We start from the raw sequence: 20044 nt of genomic DNA, 5'->3' as shown, positions 1-20044 counted from the left end.
ACGTCATATTTCAAAGCGGGGCGGCATGGTGGTGCAGTGGTTAGCACTGTTGCCTCACACCTCTGGGACCTGGGTTCAAATCTCCGCCTGGGTCACATGTGTGTGGAGTTGCATGTTCTCCCCATGTCGTCGTGGGGTTTCCTCCGGGTACTCCGGTTTCCCCCCACAGTCCAAAAACATGCTGAGGCTAATTGGAGTTACTAAATTGCCCATAGGTGTGCATGTGTGAGTGAATGGTGTGTGAGTGTGCCCTGCGATGGGCTGGCCCCCCATCCTGGGTTGTTCCCTGCCTCGTGCCCATTGCTTCCGGGATAGGCTCCGGACCCCCCGCGACCCAGTAGGATAAGCGGTTTGGAAAATGGATGGATGGATGGATGGATATTTCAAAGCACCGACTAAGTGTCATAAATCTCTACGACAAGTGACAATAAAGGCATTCTACAGTGGTGTGTTATTTTATACTGCAGGAGCACTGTGCCATTATCTGAGGGTAAAATGTTTATGTGTAACCTGTCCTGTGTGATTCTCAAAGCTGTGAAGTTTCTGTTCTGCTTGGGGAGCCAGCAGGCTATTCTCATGCGTGTGGCAGGATGTGGTTCTGCTTGGGGAGCCAGCAGGCTATTCTCATGCGTGAGGCAGGATGTGGTTCTGCTCTGGCTTCTTTTTCTGCTTTGGGTTCAGCATTGCAGCTACATCCATACCATGCAGACATTGCTGTATTAAATAATAAGCTGATATAAAACTATTCAATCTACTCATTAATGACAAACTTTATGTCAAATTGCAAACTTATCTTGTAAACAAACACAGATTCTGCAAAACATATTGGGACACTCCTCCAAATCATTGAATTCAGGTGTTCCAATCACTTCCATAGCCACAGGTTTATGAATCAAGCACCTAGGCATGCAGACTGCTTTTACAAAAGATTTGTGAAGAATAGGTCATTCTCAGGAACTCAGTGAGTTCAAGCATGGTACCGTGACAGGATGCCACCTGTGCAATAAGTCCATTTGAGAAATTTCCTCGCTACTAAATGTCAACTGTTAGTGGCATTATAACAAAGTGGAAGCAGCTCAGCCACGAAGTGGGAGGTCATGAAAAATCACAGAGCAGGGACAACACATGCTGAGGTGCACAGAGTGCAGAGTCGTCAACTGTCTGCAGAGTCAATAGCTACAGACCTCCAAACTTTGTATGGCATTCTGATTAGCTCAAGAACAGTGATGTTGAAACAGTTTAGGGATAGTCCCTTCCTATTGCAACATCACTGCACACCAGTGCACAAAGAAAGGTTCATAAGGCCATGGATGAGCGAGTCTGGTGTAGAGGAACTTGACAGGCCTGCACAGAGCCCCGACCTCTACCCAATAGAACTCCTTTGTCATGAATTAGAGTGGAGACTGTGAGCCAGGCCTTCTCATCCAACATCAGTGCCTGACCTCAGAAATGTTCTCCTGGAAGAATGGTCAAAAATAGCCACAAACACACTCCTAAACCTTGTGGACAGCCTTTGCAGAGTGGTTGAAGCTGTTATAGCTGTAAAGGGTGGGCCAGCTCCATATTAAAGCCTGTATATTAAGAATGGTTTCTTTACAGGACGATATAGTCACTATTTTGTATACTTTGCATGCAAAGATAAAAAGATTGCTGTGAAGCTCAAACTGTTTGTAACCCCCCTGTGGCACTGGGCTGGCTCCACTCCGCAAAGTCAAGCAACAAAGCCTAGGGAGTGTTAGCTTGAACACCCGCCCAAACTACAAATTCACCCAAAACGCCTTAATAGACAGGATCCTGAGCTCCCAGCTGGTGATGTTGGACTGACTGGGTTCTCTGTTCGCCAAACCTAATATTCCGATAAACCAATTAGCGCGGTGCCTAAAGGGACTAACCCCAATTATTAACCAAGAAGCCAAACAGCTGATTTTACATTTTACAATCACCATCTTTCAAGTAGAAGGGGAAAAACCCATCAGATTTGTAATAATCCACAATATATTTCTAGGAAAAAAAGACTTTAACCTACAGTTTAACCCACCAACCCAAACTCCAAGCGAACTAGTTACCATTTACATTTAAATTGGTAACGCTTAGATTATCGATGGGGCCCATACGTTGGTGCACATCGAGGTTTTCTGAGGTTGGAGGCTCTGTACCTAAGAACCTGGTGAAAACTCTCTCTGCTCTGGCAGTTACCATCCCTCCTCTATGTCTTCATCCAATAAGGAAAGAAAATGGAGGGGAAAAAACTCGAAACGCAGTACTCACGCCACCCAGTTCATGATAGTGGTGGTGAAGCAGGCGACAGCAGAAGTTCCTAAGTACAAAGGAACTTTCTACTGCATTTATTATTTGTTTCACTGTTAAATTTTTCCAACGATGTGGATTTTCAGAATGTTGAAAATCTACTTGAAATTAAAGTTTGAATATTTTCATTACAAATACATTGCATTACAAAAAAAAAACATTTAATTCAAACTTTATCCTTCTTGCACTTTTGCGTCACGACCTGTAACAGCTGAAATGCCTCAGGCTTCTGCGTGAGAGACAGATGCGCCGTGTATGTGGGAGTGAACGGAGAAAATGTAAAATGAAGGGAGTGACTGCTTCTTTAAATGGAGATACAGTCATTGTTTTGAATTCTTTGCACACAAAGATAAAACATTATTGTGAAATGCAACCTATGCTGAAGTACAAAGGAACTGTCCACCGCTGTAAATGTAATAAGTAATCAATGCAAGCACCCAATGCGACAGCATGCTACAATAACAGCATGCAGGAAGCCGGAGCAGTCAGTATATGAATTAAGGATGCTTTGTACTGCATTATGAAGGTATTTATAGTACATTATACATGAGAGCTTCATAAAGCATAATAAACAGGACTATAATGTCATGTCTTTTTATAAATATATATATAGCATATTTATAATACTTTATGAATGCATTATAATGCATAATCATGAAGGTATTTATGCATTATAAACGACTATTTTAAGTAAAATGTTACCGTGAACTTTGGTTTGATACAGGCACTGTATAGAATCCCTCCATCCATCCATTTTCTGTAACCATTATCCTCTTCAGGGTCGCAGTAGATCTGAAGCCTGTCCTGGCGGCTATGAGTGGAAGGTAGGGAACAACCCAGGGTGGGGCACCACCCCATCCCAGGCTACGTAAAATAAAATATTATTGTTAATGTCCTGTATATAGGTCAGCCCTCGTCTGTCCTTATTTATCCTCCCTGCCTCTTTGTGTTTTAAAATGATGTGAGAGGGATATACAGTAGGTCTCTTGAAGGAACAAACATTACTGTAAAAACATCAAACACTATTACACATGTGCATTGAACATTTTATTTATTCACTATAAACACTAAAAACATTGCATCTGGTCAATGCGCATAAATGTTACAATTCTAATGCTACTGTGAAGCCCATATCAAATAAAATATTAAAATATATGATAAGCTAACCAAAACACAAGTCATTTTAACAGTGAAATATTGTAAGTTTGTCTTTATGGCAGACAGCTTTAAGGAAAAGAAAATGCCTCAGATTAGAGGGTCTGATCTGGTTAATTTTCTGTTATCTGCCCTGTTGTGAAGAAGAATGTTTCTGAATATAAGTACGTAACTAAAGTCTTGTATTAATTTTACAAAATAAGAGAAAAAATTAAGCTCTCAGATGGGAGCTGCCCCCATTGTTCCTGTAAAACGGTCTCATACTGCTGATTCACTCACGACTAACACATCACTACTTGGCGTAAGAGAGACAAACTGATGGTTCATAATAGCTCTAGAAGTTTCCTCATTAAAACCTCTGTGATCCACGTGTTGCATTTGAAGAGGGACCAGATCTTCAAAGAGTAGCTACTAAAGTTTTTTGTAAGTACTTTCCTTAGACCTGGCTAGTTTTTGTGTGGCATTCCACACTTCCTTCAGTGTAGATAGCCCTGCCTGCCCTGCAGCTTTTGCAGCTTCCTTGGCTGCACGGTTGGTATTGATGCATGTTTCTCCAGCTTTGGCTCTTGCTATTCCACCTCTTACTGCTCCTGCTATGGCAAAAACTCCTCCAGTCACTGCCAGCCCAATTCCTGTTGCTGCCCCTGCTCCTATTGCAGCCCCAGTGGCTGCAGCCTCAACTAAAGATGTACCCATTATTGCCCCTATTGCTGCTGCCTCTGCCGTCCCCACTGCTGCTGCTGTTGCCCCTGTTGCCCTCACTGCCACTGCTGCCCCTGTTGCCCCCACTGCCGCTGCTGCCCCTGTTGCCCCCACTGCCGCTACTGCCCCTGTTGCCCCCACTGCCCCTGTTGCCCCCACTGCCGCTGCTGCCCCTGTTGCCCCCACTGCTGCTGCTGCTGCTGCCCTTGTTGCCCCCACTGCTGCTGCTGCTGCCCTTGTTGCCTTCACTGCTACCCCCGCCGCTGCCCCAGTTGTCCCAGCTATCACTTCAACTACTCCTACAGCTATTACATTTCTGATATTAACTTCTGGATCTTCTGATCTACGGCCCCGTATTGACTTTACTGCTGCAGTCAAAAGTCCAAATAATGTCACAAATAATACAGCTGCTCCAACAGCGACTCCAAGCAGGAGCCCCAGCAGAGATCCAACTGCTGCTCCTACTTCTCTTTTTAAAATCTTATTTTTGATTCTGTTTTTAGCTTCTTTCCAAATTTCTGTCTTTCTCTCTTTTATTATTTTATACATCTCATCCTCTATAGCTTCTATGCTGTCTAGCTTCTGGGATTCAGTCATACATTCCCTATTCTTTATAACTCTAATCATGGCTTCGGCAAAAAACTCTTTCATTCTGTCTTGTATTATTTTATTTACCACATGCTGATTGACTTCTGCGATGTGCTGAAGTGATTCATTTGCGTAACAACGGCCTTCATTCCCTTTCACTGTTCTCTATAGTTGTCAGCAGCTGTTTAATCTGAAAGCTGTTACTCCTGTACTCTGATTCATCCAGGTTTCCATCAGAGCTTGTAGGTCTTCCTGACCTTTGACCCAGTTCATGATCAGGTGCTGAAGATCTTTGCCGTAATACCTGGTTCTTCAGTTCTTCCAGTGTCTGAAGACCCTGTGATTCCCCAGCTTTTCTCTTCTCTAAAACCAATTTCTTTAGTTGTTCCAGGAGATCTGCAGACTGAGCATTTTTATATTTGTTTTTGTTCCAGTGCTTAGAGTCAATGACATAGACTCTGCTTTTACACTTATCAGTTTCTTCAGATGCTTCAGATGTTTTCCTCTACAAACTTTTTAATGGTCTGGTTTTTCTCAAGCTCGTCACCATGTGTGAAGAGGACGACTGTGTGCTTCAGGGCTTCCTCTCCAAAGTACGGCAGTATCATCTTCACAGACTCTTTCTCCTCTTTGGTGTATCTTCCCACTCTCAGCACTAATATGAAGGCGTGTGGACCAGGAGCACAGTGAGTGAGACAGGATATTATGGAATACTTCAGATCTTCCTTAGACCTTTCTGGGTCAAAGATCCCTGGTGTGTCAGTTACAATAATCTTCCTGCCATTAATGTTTCCTTCTTTTGTTTGACAATTTGTTGTTACACTGTTTGGATTGCAAAAAACGTCAAAATTCTCATCCCCCAGGATAACATTTTTTGCGCTGCTCTTCCCAGATCCTGTTTTTCCCAAAAGCACAATTCTTACTTCAGCAGGTGCTTTGGGAGAGAAACACAATATCAGTTACCATGAATGTTATAGATTTGTGTCAGTTTGACCGAAGACATAGCAATGTGCTACGATCAAGCCTGTCAGCAGGAGGCACCGTGAATGTGGTTATAATTAACATGAACATGCCATATTGCTGTGGAAATTCTCCAGCATGTCTTTAGCATCTAGCTGGTACAATTACTTTTTGCTGTCAGCAGATGGCAGTGCAGAGCCATACAGAGCATGAGCATATGAGGAAGACACTGAGAGTGAGAGGTACTTATTTACAATAATTCCTTTCATCACTGAACACAGGATTCCTCATTCTTCTTAGCCAATTAAAAACATAATTTCTCTATTTGTTTTTACCTGAACAGGCAGGCACTCTAAGCAGAAGTTGGGCTAAAATAACTGCAATTATCAGACGGGATACAGCTCTGCTGTTTCAGGGCAGGAAGTCATACAGGAAGCCAGTGTGCAGGAAGTCATGCAGAAAGCAGCATGTCTATACCACCAGCAGCCAAACACACAGATACAGAGAAACAGGATGTGCTGCAGCTACACACAACAAAGCCTGGCCTGACAGTAACACGGTAAAAGTGTCCTTTACAGCCAGCAGAGCCCATCAGAGTAAGACCCTCAGTCACACCTCCACCTCAGAGATTCATCAGCTGGTCTGAGTTCGGCTCACTGGATGTCAGTGTAGCTGATGCCCCAGTTACAGAATCTCTGACCATCAGAGTAAGACCCTCAGTCACACCTCCACCTCAGAGATTCATCAGCTGGTCTGAGTCCGGCTCACTGGATGTCAGTGTAGCTGATGCCCCAGTTACAGAATCTCTGACCATCAGTCTACGTGCTTCAGAGAGAGACAAACGGACCACAGCTGGGAGGCCCAGACAGCAGAGCAGAAAAGCCAGTGTGGTAACTGACTCACCAGCCATGCTTTCCTATAGGTTGGTGTCAGAAGCTGCTTTGCACTGAGCGCCTATAACTGCAAGTGAATAAACCTGAAGGTTATGGTTTGTTTAAGACAAAAAGTCAGAGAACAAATAGGACAATTTGGGCTGATTCACACAGATTCTCACGTTAGCAAATATCTAGTAATAATTGTGGTGTTTCATATATGTCATAATTCTTTGCAATTGTATTGTAGATAATGTGTTAAAAAACATACAATTTACAATAAAACAATATATAATTTACAGATTGTGAGCAGACTGAATATATTTATACAATAATATAGGTATGTAATACACTACATATTTTAACTCCTTAGTGCAAAAATGAAAGTACCAAATAAATTGGTAAAACTTGTAGCTGAAGTGTCTGCAGCTGATCTCCAGCCCTCAGTTTATATTGTAGTGCCAGAGCTGCTAAACTGTTCCTTCAGTTTAAGTTGCATTTCCCAGCATGCAAAGCAACATGCCCTTGTAAATAGGTCCCCAGAGCAAAGGTGTTTCGTAGAATGGAGACAGAATTCACTGCATGCTGATTATATTCATTCACATGAATGATTTCCCCCTGCTTATGAAAGCTGGCATAAGTGTCAAAAACCAGCAGCTCCTTTCCAGATCGGTATTCTGTCTATAAGTTATAATTTTGCATTTTTGGAAACATTCTTTCGACAAAAACTCATTTTGGTGATAAATGTTCAAAGCGTTTAATATCATGACTCAAACGTTTCATGCTATACTGCGTAGTTTAATCGCCATTCAGAAGTTTTGCAATGTGTCTTTCTAAAAGGGGAAAACTCCCAACATATCGGAAACACTTCACACACTCAGATTTCTAAATACTACAAAGAATTCAAATCAATGACTGTATCTCCATTTAATGGCTTATAACAGTCTCATGTTTACAGATACTGGTCGTCTTCTCCCTACATTCTCTTCTGACAAAATTAAATCTTATCCATTGATTTGTTCTCACATAAATAAGGAATTACACAGATGTCATATGAGATACACAACATTTTGCTTGAGTTTCTCATGATCTCAAAGTCAGTGCATGTCTGTATGTGTCATTAACAACGTTTTGTCTGTTTAGTTCAACCCTGCATCACCATGGCAACCTGGTGCTGGTCAGACAGAGTTACAAATTAAGGACAGGATCCACTGTGTGGTGTATGTGATAGACAGCTCATCATTAGGAATCATGGATACAAGAATGAAGAAGAAAGTTGAGGAAATCCGAAAGAAAACTAGTTTTCAAGGTTAGTGAGTGGGGAGGAATGTGGCATCTGTTATTGAGTGTGTGTTGTTGGGCAGGGGTACATGAATAACACAGAATAATCACACAGGAACCTGACAAAGTAAGAACAAGAGCAGCTTTCTGGAATGGAAAATGGCAAACAATGTTTTCCGGGGCTTTGGCAGAAACGGTATTCATGCTGTAACTGAAGGAGCTCCTGGATGCTCCTCCACACAGAGCCGCTCCATCTGTGAGAAGCTGGAGGGCTTTCTGTCACATAGGGCCCACTTTTAAAGGGTTGGGACTGAAGATTAGGGTATGAACATGAGCTGAGCTGAACACATGTGGATTGAGGAAAGGCAGAGTGATGCTGGCAGGTGCTTCTGAGTAAGACAGACATCAGTGTGCTGATTGCTATGATGGCTTATTCCATAGAACATATAATATGTCACTAGTGAGACGTTTCTGTTGATGTTTTTAGATGTGCCTCTATTGGTGCTACTGACCCATGTGGACAGAGCGTGCCCGCATGTGGAAAAGGACTTGAAGAAGGTGTATCACAGCTGCTACATAAAGGATATGGTGAGTTTCTGGGTCTAACACTGGAATCAGTACTAAAAGCTTGCAGCAGACACACACACAGTGAACAAGTGAGAGATAGCAGTTCATCTGGATGAATGTTTGTGGGCTGTAGGAGGAAACAGGGTGAACAAGCAAACGTCACACATGCAACCAGCGGCAGGGATCGAGCCCACAGCCCTGGGGAGTCTGAACCTTTTGTTTATTATATTCCAATGGCTCACAAAACTTTATCTCAATTTTATTTTCTAAAACATATTTTCAGGCAGCAAAATGACCCTGTGGGCAGCACTGTGGCCTCACATCTCCATAAACCAGGATCCTGGCCTGGGTGTCTCCTTCCTCAGGTCCTCTGTTTCCTGGGATTGGGGGTTATGGATGGATGGATGACAAATTTGTGTCCAAAATTTAGATTTACATTTACTGCGTTTGCCAGATGCCTTAGCCAGAGCGACTTACATAAGTGGGTAGAAGTCTCATGTAATCAGTGATTACATTCTGATACTTATTCAGTAGAAGTCGGTTATGAATACTATAACACTAAAAAACTCTGTTGCCAAGTAGTACAATTCTTTGACATTTAATTGCCCTCAGGAGCTTTAGAACTTTAGTTGTACTGTGGTACCTTGGAAGACAAACTTACTTCATTCCAGAAGGCTGGTCGACTTAGGATTTGGTTGAGTTCCAAGTCAAATTTCCCCATAAGAAATGATGTAAATGATTTTCATCCGTTGCAGAGCCTCCATGTTTACCTATTGAAACCTATCAACCCAGCGAACTAATGATACAATCATTCAACAACTGATAAAGTCATACAGACATGAAAAACCACACATCCATCCATCCATTTTCCAAACTGCTTATCCTGCTGGGTCGCGGGGGGTCCGGAGCCTATCCCGGAAGCAATGGGCACGAGGCAGGGAACAACCCAGGATGGGGGGCCAGCCCATCGCAGGGCACACTCACACACCATGCACTCACACACGCACTCCTATGGCCTATTTAGTAACTCCAATTAGCCTCAGCATGTCTTTGGACTGTGGGGGGAGACCGGAGTACCTGGAGGAAACCCCACGACGACACGGGGAGAACATGCAAACTCCACACACATGTGCCCCAGGCAGAGACTCGAACCCGGGTCCCAGAGGTGTGAGGCAACAGTGCTAACCACTGCACCACCATGCCGCACATAATAATAATAATAATAATAATAATAATAATAATAATAATAATAATAATAATTGCATTTTGTCCAATCACCGCCAGTTACTGTAAACAGTAAAGTACATTTAACTAGACATGTCTGTATTATTTTGGTTTATACTTATTAATCCATTAATTCTATCTTTTGTATTTTAAATGGACAGAGTACAGTTATTATTAGTAGCGGAAAAGTATTGTGAGGGAACGCTAAACTATTGAGAGGAAACACAAAACAATTAAAAATATATTTTTTCAGCCTGACATCTTAGGGACTCCATATACTGCAGATATTCTGTAGAAAAATCACAAATACATCACTATCAACAAATATGTACTTCTATTTATGATGTATGAAATCAAAATTATTGGGACGCAAAGGAAAATGGCTCTTCGCAATTTTCTTTTAAACCGTAATTGTCACGCCCGGCTCGTCCGCTCCTCCTGTGTGCCACGCCCCCTACTTACCCACGTGTGTTTCCCGAATTGTACCCAGCTGTTTCCTTTTGCTTTCAATCAGTCTTGTGTATTTAAGTCCTGGACTCCCCAGTTTGCTTTGTCTGTCATTGATGTTTGTACTCGTTTGCTGTTTCCCGGTCCCTGGCTTCCTAATTAAACTCCCGTTTTGCCTCGTACGCTGCCTTGCCTACTTCCTGCCCGCACGATCGCCGCTCAGCCCGCGATCGCTGCCTATCTCCCGTGACAGAATGACAGACCGCAAGAAAAGCAAGCGGGCAAGACGGCTTCGGAACGAGCCGGAGATCCAGCTTGGAGCCTGCACGCTAGCCAGGCTATGGCTCCCGTCTGAGGACGAGGAGGAGGCACCCCTCCTTCTCGCGGACTACGCCCGGAGAAGACCAGTCCTCGTACCACCCCTAGAGCAGTACCTTTATCGGCCGGAACGCCTGGACAATTGGGGGGGAATCCGGAAGGGTAGAGACGCCATCTCGCGTGTGCCCCGCATGCCGGCTAGGGCCACCTCCATCATGCCTGAACCGGACGATCCTGCCCCATGTCCAGTGGCAGCCACCCCGGAGGCGTACACCACGCCTCTCCCAGGGAGGAAGGCTGCCCTGGCGAACCAGTTTTTTACCCTCCAGGGTTTATTCATAAGGGTAATGGAACGGCCGACAGCCCCAGGAGACCGGAGGATTGAGGCTCTCGTTGCGCGTTTGAGGCGAGGCTTTGACGCGTTTACGCCCGCCTCTGGTCCGGAAGTACTCGAGGGCTTGGCGGAGGACCTCCGACAGCTGCTCCTGCTCCAGAGCGCGTCGGTCCCCGCTCCCGTGCAGCCGCCATTGCCGGCGGACCCCGCTCCCGTGCAGCCGCCATTGCCGGCGGACCCCGCTCCCGTGCAGCCGCCATTGCCGGCGGACCCAGCTCCCGTGCAGCCGCCATTGCCGGCGGACCCAGCTCCAGTGCAGCCGCCTTCGCTGCCTGCGCAGCCGCCTTCGCTGCCTGCGCAGCCGCCTACGCTGCCTGCTGCAGCTCCCGGGCCGGCGCCCCCTCTGCAGCCGCCTGCAGCTCCCGGGCCGGCGCCCCCTCTGCAGCAGCCTGCAGCTTCCGGGCAGGCGCCCCCACAGCCTCTAGTTCCTGACCGCGCTCCAGTTCCTGACCGCGCTCCAGTTCCTGACCGCGCTCCAGTTCCTGCAGAGGCGCCCCCTCTGCAGCCGCCTGCTGCAGCTCCCGGGCAGGCGCCCCCACTGCAGCAGCCTGCAGCTTCCGGGCAGGCGCCCCCACAGCCTCTAGTTCCTGACCGCGCTCCAGTTCCTGACCGCGCTCCAGTTCCTGACCGCGCTCCAGTTCCTGCAGAGGCGCCCCCTCTGCAGCCGCCTGCTGCAGCTCCCGGGCCGGCGCCCCCACAGCCGGACCGCGCTCCTGTTCCGGCGGCCCCACAGCCTGACCGTGTTCCTGTCCCTGACCGCGTTCCTGTCCCTGACCGCCCTGCAGCAGCTCCAGAGGCGCTCCCTCTGCCTGTTAACCCTGTCCCTGGCCCCGCTCCTGTCCCTGGCCCCGCTCCTGTGACCCCTTGTCCCTCGCTCCGGCGAACTCGACCCCGACCGAGGGTCGTAATGTCTGTGTCCCGTAAGGGGAGGGGACACAGACGCAGGACGGGGGTCCCGCCCACCCTGCCCCCTGGCTCGCCCTCTGTCGCCTGCGCTGGGGCTCGGGGGGCGCCTGCGGTTCCTGGCCCTCTGGGTCGGCTGTCGCCTGCGGGTCCCCCTCCGATGCCTCCGTCGCCCCGCCTCGCTCCCCTCTCCGGGTCCTGGTCGGTCGCCTGGGGGCTCCCCGACGGCGGCTCCTCGGTCGCCTGCGGGGCCCCCACCTTCGGCCCGTCGGAGGACGTCGCCGCCTGCAGCAGCTCCCCCCCTCTCCTTGCCTTCGCCCTGGCCCCTTCCAGCTCCCTCGTCCCCTTCCCTGGTGCTCCCTCCTGCTCCCTCCCTGGCCCCTCCACGGGTCCCTCGCCCTGTCTCCTCTGCCCCTCCGAGGTCCCCTACGGCTGCCTCCCGTCGCCCGCTGGGGCTCCCTCAGGCTCCCCTTCGTTCCCCCTCCTTCTCTCCCTTCTCTTCTGCCCTGGTCCCTTTTTTGTTTGCTCCTCCTCCCGTCTTTCCTCCTTTCTCCGTTCCTCGTTCCTTTGTTCCTCCCGTCTCTGCTCCTCGTGTTCCTCCTTCTCTCCCTGGGTTCCCTCTGTTCACTCCTGGCCCTTTTGTTCCGCCTGTTCCCTCCGTGTCCCCGTTTCTTGTCTGTCTGTCTGCCTTTCCTGTCCTGTGTCATGTCTTGTCCTGGCTTCTGCCTCTCTGTCAGTTTTGCCTGTCTGTCTTGTTCCCTGTCCCTCGTTGATGGTTTTGGTTCTTGTTTTTCAGGTTTTGGTTCCCTGGTCTCGTCCCGTCCTTCGCCTCCTCCCGGGCGCGCCCGGTGCAGCGCGCCTTTGGGGGGGGGTTCTGTCACGCCCGGCTCGTCCGCTCCTCCTGTGTGCCACGCCCCCTACTTACCCACGTGTGTTTCCCGAATTGTACCCAGCTGTTTCCTTTTGCTTTCAATCAGTCTTGTGTATTTAAGTCCTGGTCTCCCCAGTTTGCTTTGTCTGTCATTGATGTTTGTACTCGTTTGCTGTTTCCCGGTCCCTGGCTTCCTAATTAAACTCCCGTTTTGCCTCGTACGCTGCCTTGCCTACTTCCTGCCCGCACGATCGCCGCTCAGCCCGCGATCGCTGCCTATCTCCCGTGACAGTAATCATAGGCTAATTGATTAATCATAAGTATTGATTTATTTCCATGACAATATTGTATATACAGTAATACTTATTTTGTCACCCTGGTCTATTTAATTGCACATAAGGAAAGTCACAGAGAATAATAACCAAAGGGTGAAGAATTTGATTTTGTTATGGTGTTTGTGGTTAGAAGTTAATGGTGCTTTTATTTTGAAAGATCAGTTTGTTGACATCAAGACATGTTGCAAAATGCTGTCTGTATGTGAAGTTATATGTCTGTTGTTACGATCCTCAGTCTAGGGTTGAGGACCGCCAGAAAGGTAAAGGGAAAGGAGAGGGGAAAACGAGACAACCAGGGTATGGGAAAAGGGAACACGGGACACAAAGGGATCTTTTTTTGTATTTTTTTATGTTTATTCACAAAGACCTTCACACACAATAGGGCAACAGACTTCGGGAGTGACACCGGCAAAACAATAAACAAAACACCACTAACGAATACGTCCCAAACTAAGCTAACTCTAAACGAAAAGAAAATGACACAGACTAATCCTAACTCCCTAACCAAAACACAGAATAAGCAACACGTACGCAAAACAAAACAGCCGTCACTCCCTACGCACTTAACAGAAACGGACATACAGAACACCAAAGCCGAAACACAGTATCCGAGGGGCGAAGCAAGAGAGGAGTCAGGAGGAAGGCAATAGATCATAAACCAGAAAGCAGTCAAAACCAAAGGCAAAGGTACAGAGGGATAAGGCAAAAGACGAAAACCGGAAAACCAAAAACTGTCATACACGATCAATCAAAAGAACACAAGCAAACCAATACCGCAAAAACCAACTATGAGCAGAGCTGCCGCTACTCTCCCGCGCCGGCCTTTTAAATCATAAACGCGGAAGTAGCGTCGAGGCTCGGGGCATGGCCAGGTCCGGGAGGCGGAGACGAAGGCAGCCGAACAACAATCAGAACAATCCCCCCCCAAACCTTACGGCACGTAACACTGTCTTTAGAGATAAAAATATAACGTCTGTAGCCGTGAGATAATTCCGTCTCTATGCGAAAAGTTTAAGACGTTTTGGCCCTAAAGGGCTTCCATAAGAGGGTGCAGCGAGCGCGTAGATAGGATGAGTTTTCTGCTCACGAGCGCATACAGGCGTGCCTCATATTTTGAGAGTAATAATTTAATACTGATTGAGCAAGTGAGTATTGTGTAGAGTCAAGCGTATAGTGAAGATGATATTTCTGCTGGCGAGTGCATATACAAGCGTGTTTTTCTGTGCGTGTGTTTTGAGACTAATTAAACGCCATAGACCCTTTCGAGGTCCGAATTTGTACAGTTGAACACTTCTCGACCCATAGAAGTTCTAGTAGGAAAGGTTGAGTTCCAAGACATTGCATTGAAAAAAAATTCACGTTTGATATCAGAGTTATTCGAGTTCCGAGGTTCTACTGTACATTCACATTCAGCAGCATCTGCTAAAGGCAGATTTATACCATTTCATATACCATATCATATACCATAGCTTATTACAACCCTGTTTGACACTAATCTTGTGATACAGCAGCTGGAAAATATACATGAATGTATGTGTCTCTCTGCAGATCTACAGAGCTAGCGGGTGTCTGGGCATCCGACCATCAAATGTGATTCCAGTGATCCAGTGATTCAATTACCATGATGAGAGTGAGCTGAATAATACCTGTGACATCCTGCTCCTCAAGGCCATGAAGCAGATGCTGGACTTTGCTGACAATTACTTTGACAACTGTGAGGAAAACACAAAGTAGATAAATTGACCATATTGAGAGGTTGTGCCGTTGCCTCAATCTGTCCATGTTCCTGTGTTTTACGCCACAGGTTAGGTCCCTATAAACCTTCATTAGGCTGTTTTTGTACCTTTCCTGACACTCAAACCTTTTCATAGCCTGGATTTATAATTGTCTTTTCACATGAGTATGAATGATGCTTATATATATATATATATATATATAAAATTGAATCTAATCTAATCTAATATATATATATATATATATATATATATATATATATGGTGATGATAATAATAATAATAATAATAATTATCATTATCATTATTATTATATAATTGAGAAATGATTGAAACAGAAAATTTTGCTATGGTCTCAATTTTTCCAGGGCTGTGTGTGTGTGTGTGTGTGTGTGTGTGTGTGTGTGTGTATATATATATATATATATATATATATATATATATATATATATATATACACACAGCCCTAGAAAAAACTGAGACCACAGCAAAATTTTCTGTTTCACTCATTTCTCAATTTATGGGTACATGCCTGTGTAAAATATACATATTTTTTTGCAAACTCCAGCCTGGTTTTTCCCTGATTCTCATTAATGAAGAGCTTCTTCCTTGCTTTATGGGTCTTCAGTCCTGCTTCTAGGAGCCTGATATGATCCTAACCCTAGCAGTGCACTTCACACCTACACGTAATGTTTTTCCCATTCCTTTTTAAGGTCACTTGAGATCATCCTCCGATTTATAAGGCACTGCCGGATAAATTGACGGTCATCTCTGGCGTTAGAAATTAGCTTCTACCTTCTGACTGTCTAGTTTTTGGTTATTGCCTCCTGCTTCACCTTATTCTTGTTAGTTGCTGTCTTAGAAACTTTGAGCCTGGAAGCAGCCTGCCTCGTAGTTTAGACTCCAGCAGTAAACCCAGGAATAAATCAGGATTTAAAAATATAGAATGATTTCTTAATTTTCTCCAGAGCTGTATAATTTCACATTCAGGTATACATTTTAACCCAGCACTAGATTAGATGCCATGCTAATAAAATGACCTGATGATTCCAGCATTGGTCACTTTCTGTCTCAGTCTTAAAATATATGCAATTATATATAAAATTATATTTATCACGGATGAGGAGTTTATTTAATATGCTACATCTAGGGGATACCTCTAACATCTGACAAGATTTTACCTTGGGCCCCTCATTAGGGTTCATTTCTTAAGAAAAAATGGAGTTTTGACATTTGATCCCCTTAAGATGATAACTAAAAATCTATTTGCTGGGTGTTGTTCAAATTTTGTATGGGTGCCAACTGGCACTGATTAAATTTTGACACAGATCACCCCAAAATTTAAGCAATGCAGTTTAGTGGCAGCAAAACGAAGGGTGAAAGCAGACTACATTTAATTTAGTAAAAAAAAAAAGTGTTGGATGAGTTTTATTAATGTGTAACAAAAACATTATTTAAATTAAGATCTACCTGGTTTTATTTTCAGATAAATTGTCTCAAAAATGAAGCAGCAGCACCGTGTGGTAGCAAAGGAAGGAAATGACAGCTATAGAAGATACTCAGTCTTGTGAACACAATAACTCTAAAAGTATTTTATGAATCTTTTTCAAACAGCATAATGAAAGCAAAAAAAAAACAGTTGTAGTACTTGACATTTGATCCCGGTAGTATGATAATAGATAAAAGTAATTCCCAGATTCTTTTAAACCTTTGCAGACATGTTGTAAGGGGGAAGATCTGAACCTGATCAAATTTTGAGACAAACTGCCCCAAAAATTAAGGCAGTGGTACTTATTGACAACAAAAAGATGGGTGAGGTGATTGTGAACAGGATCACACAGGATAATTTGATCTTTGATGCACTTTATTACCATTGTACAAAATATATTGTAAATATTGACTAATATTTGATAAAAATCAAGAAATCAGCATTAGTCCAATATGTCAGTCCGTTGAAGTTTAAATTGTATCAGTTGTCAAAGTTAAAGACACAACACTTGAAATACATGAAATGAAATGATTGGATTGAAGGGCCCAACATTATATGTAGTGGAGGACAAATGATTTCTTCAGGCCCTGCAAAAGGGAGCACTTCGTTTAGTGCAGTGAATACCCTGCTAATGCAAATGCAGCAGAATCTGTGTCATGTTAATATCAGATTTTATAGGAGTATGAATTGTCCATGATATTGAGAAGACAGTGGCAGAATTGTTGTCCTGTAAGAATGAGATCGCATTGGGATTCAGGAATCAACATTGCGATTCAGCCCTATAATGAAGTAGCATAATGATATGAATCGACATTGCGATTCAAAAACCATTCATCGTGCATCACTACTCGTATAATATGAAAATGTTACAAATCACTTATTGCATTAGGCAGACAAATTTAATCAATATTAAACAATGAACAATAGGGATGGGTACCGATCAGTATGTACCGGTACTGAAGTGTAGATTTCGTTGCCTTATTTTGGTGTCACTTAAATGTCTGAACTGTTGATTGAAATATTTGCCCACTTTTGCTCAGACAGCAGAAGCATCACTGCACCTTACGTTCCATCTCTGGTTCATGTTTCACTTGCTTTGATGTCAGCAGATGCTACCGTTAGCCGGTAGCTACCTCAAACCCAGTTAAAAAGCCTAAAGCTGAACAGTGTAAAGTGTGGCTGTATTTCATTGGAAAGGATTCCGACACTGGGATGGGTTATGTGGGGGGGGCATCAAATTTAATGACGCATCTGGCATTGCATGGATACACTTAAAAGCAGATGGATGCATAGTGTTGTGTAAATTTGTTAAATGTTCTGTATTTATATATATTTATATATTTAAGTTAATTTATTGTTCAATCTGACATTCAAATTTCCCTTTAAAATAAAAACGGCCATTATTTAATGTTGTAGATTGGTTTAGGCACTGTTTAGTCACCAGCATCTTTATTTCTTCACTCTTATTGTTTCTGCATTTATTTTGGAGTTTGCATTGGGGAGGGGGGGCACTGCCGGTAATTCCTGCCCAGGTCGCCACATGAGTGAGGACCAGCCCTGAATGTACCAGGTATAATAGGTATAAGTACAAATTCGGTGCTTGAAGTGGGCTGTTCAGAGAGAGGCTGTACCAGCACCTCTTTGTCTCCCTTTTCAGAGAACCGGCAACATTTCTACTATGTTTGATTTGCTAGTAACAGTAAAAGATAACAAGGGGAGAACCGGCACCCGATTGTCCCTACTTCAAGCACTGTAAAAATCCATTTAAGAAACATTTTACTCCAAAGCCAGCTGTGGCATAAGGCATATTGAAAATGTATAAAGTATATTGTTAAAAAGGTTCATGCAAAAGGGTAATGGGTCAGTGTGTGGCTCAGTCGGTTAGGGCTCTGTGTCTGTAGTCAGCAGGTTGCTGGTTCAGATCCTGTGAACAAGGCCCTTAACCCCAGTTTCTCCAGGGACTGGTGGACCGATAATGAAAACACAATGCTTTCCATGAACAGGTCAGAAAGCTGGTGTTGGGAAAATGGGAAGTGGGAGCAGTACCCCAGTGACAGAGGTATGAAGCCCGTTTCTATCCAACATAATCAACAAATTGTTTTGTTTATTTTTTACTAGCATCACATAATTTTATGGATATATATTTAAAATGTGCCCTCCCACACAAACACACATATAAACACTGGGCAGTGTGCAGCCCTGCAGGTTAGCTCACCAGCTGCTAACTGCATTTATCACCTACACTGCATTTATGTATCTCTGCTGGGTATCTTTTGCCTCATATTTAATCTGTCTGCTTATGCCCTAATGGTTAATGGTCTATTGTAATGGGCGTCTCCAATTGTAACAAGCTGTGCCAAGGCAAGTTTTATTTTATGTTGCTGATTCTGATTTTATGTTCCGCAGAGTGATGTCACCATTGGGCCCTTGAACAATACCCTTGCATAGCTTTGGTTAGCATCTGTAAATAAAAAAATAAATAAACACTTTCTAATAAGCATGCATGACACTTCATTAAGTGGTTTCAGTTGCAGATGACTAATGAGATGTAAAGGAAGCCATAGTAATATGCTATTATGGGATCGTTTATATTCCTTATGAATTCTGACTAATCCCTATTTCCAATTCCAATGTCTGTTCTTTTAGCAAACGAACTGATCTCAAGCAATACCTGCAAGATTACAAGTCCACTATCGATTCAGTGCCTCAGGCTCGGATACTTCTAATTGGTCAGATTAAAGCTGGAAAATCAAGCTTCTTCAACTCCATCAACTCTATCTTCCGTGGCAACATTACAAGCCAAGCTGCAGTAGGAGAAATGAAAACCAGCCTGACCTTGAAGGTAATGAGACTGTCTAACTTCATTTCCTGGTATAACATTCGTGTATCCAGATGTCTTTATATGATGTTCTTGCTTGAGAGGAAGGACGATATTCTGTTATTTTTAGCTTCACTCTGTTTCAGTTGCTGTTTGTTATCCTCATTGTGATTTAAGAAGGGATTGACTCTATGGCAGGATATGGAAAACCCACATAACACAGCAAGAACATGCAACCTCCACATACACAGAGCCAGAGGCACGATTTGAGCTTCCAGCCCTAGAAGTGTGAAGCTGCAGCACCATCCACTGAGCCACTGTCCCGCCCTCATCCTGTTCTTATTGCCATAACTTACAGGACATGTGCTGCTGAAATGTATTTTCCGTGATATGAAATCACATCGTACCGGCTGAGCACATAATGTGATTCTTAATGGTTATTAAATCCAATCCGCAGACCAAGTGATTGGTCTCCCTGAAAAATAAAAAACTAATCAGCAGTGTCACCAAGCTTAGTGAATCTCCCCACACCCCCATTTTAATGCTGGTTGTTAAGTCCATTATCCTTGTATTGTTTAAATAAAGTGGGTGGCCTGAGCTGAAGACCTCCTCACCAGTGGCCACCAAGTTACATCATTTTGAGATGCCTGCTGAACTGGATAAGCAGGTAGAAGGTGAATGACATCATGTGTCTTCTTCCAGTATCACACTTACCAGGTGAAAGCGGGCCGAGGCGGACAGCCTCTGGGATTCCTACTGTGTGACACCATGGGACTGGAAGCAAGGGAGGATGGAGGGGTGAGAACTGAAGATATTGAGAGCATCCTGAAGGGCCACGTTCCAGACAAGTACCAGGTAAGAACTGTGTATCTAAACACACCTCAAAAACTACTGCTATATGAATACAGGAAATTAAATCTCATTCACTGATTGTTTTTGGCATAAATAATGCGCTGTTGTTACATAAGTGTCATATGAATGGACTCACATTGCTTTTCACTTGAGTTTCCTATGATCTCACAGTCAATGCATGTCTGTATGTCATTCACACCTTTTTGTTTGTTTAGTTCAACCCTGCGC

The 20044-nt window shown here is 44.4% G+C and overlaps 1 protein-coding gene and 1 long non-coding RNA gene across 2 annotated transcripts in view; one reads left to right on the top strand and one right to left on the bottom strand.

Moving 5' to 3' along the window:
• Positions 1-20044, bottom strand: part of LOC125721466 (NACHT, LRR and PYD domains-containing protein 3-like) — a 233140-nt gene that overhangs the window by 79799 nt on the left and 133297 nt on the right. The window lies entirely within an intron of this gene.
• Positions 7853-14529, top strand: LOC125721513 (uncharacterized). The gene is made up of 3 exons (XR_007385789.1): positions 7853-7893; positions 8353-8453; positions 14473-14529. It is a non-coding gene; the product is annotated as an uncharacterized LOC125721513 (long non-coding RNA).

Source organism: Brienomyrus brachyistius, unplaced genomic scaffold, assembly GCF_023856365.1.
Source record: "Brienomyrus brachyistius isolate T26 unplaced genomic scaffold, BBRACH_0.4 scaffold33, whole genome shotgun sequence".
In the NCBI taxonomy this organism is placed as follows: domain Eukaryota; kingdom Metazoa; phylum Chordata; class Actinopteri; order Osteoglossiformes; family Mormyridae; genus Brienomyrus; species Brienomyrus brachyistius.
The sequence above is the reverse complement of the archived record's forward strand: the minus strand, read 5'-3'. Positions and strand labels throughout refer to the sequence as shown.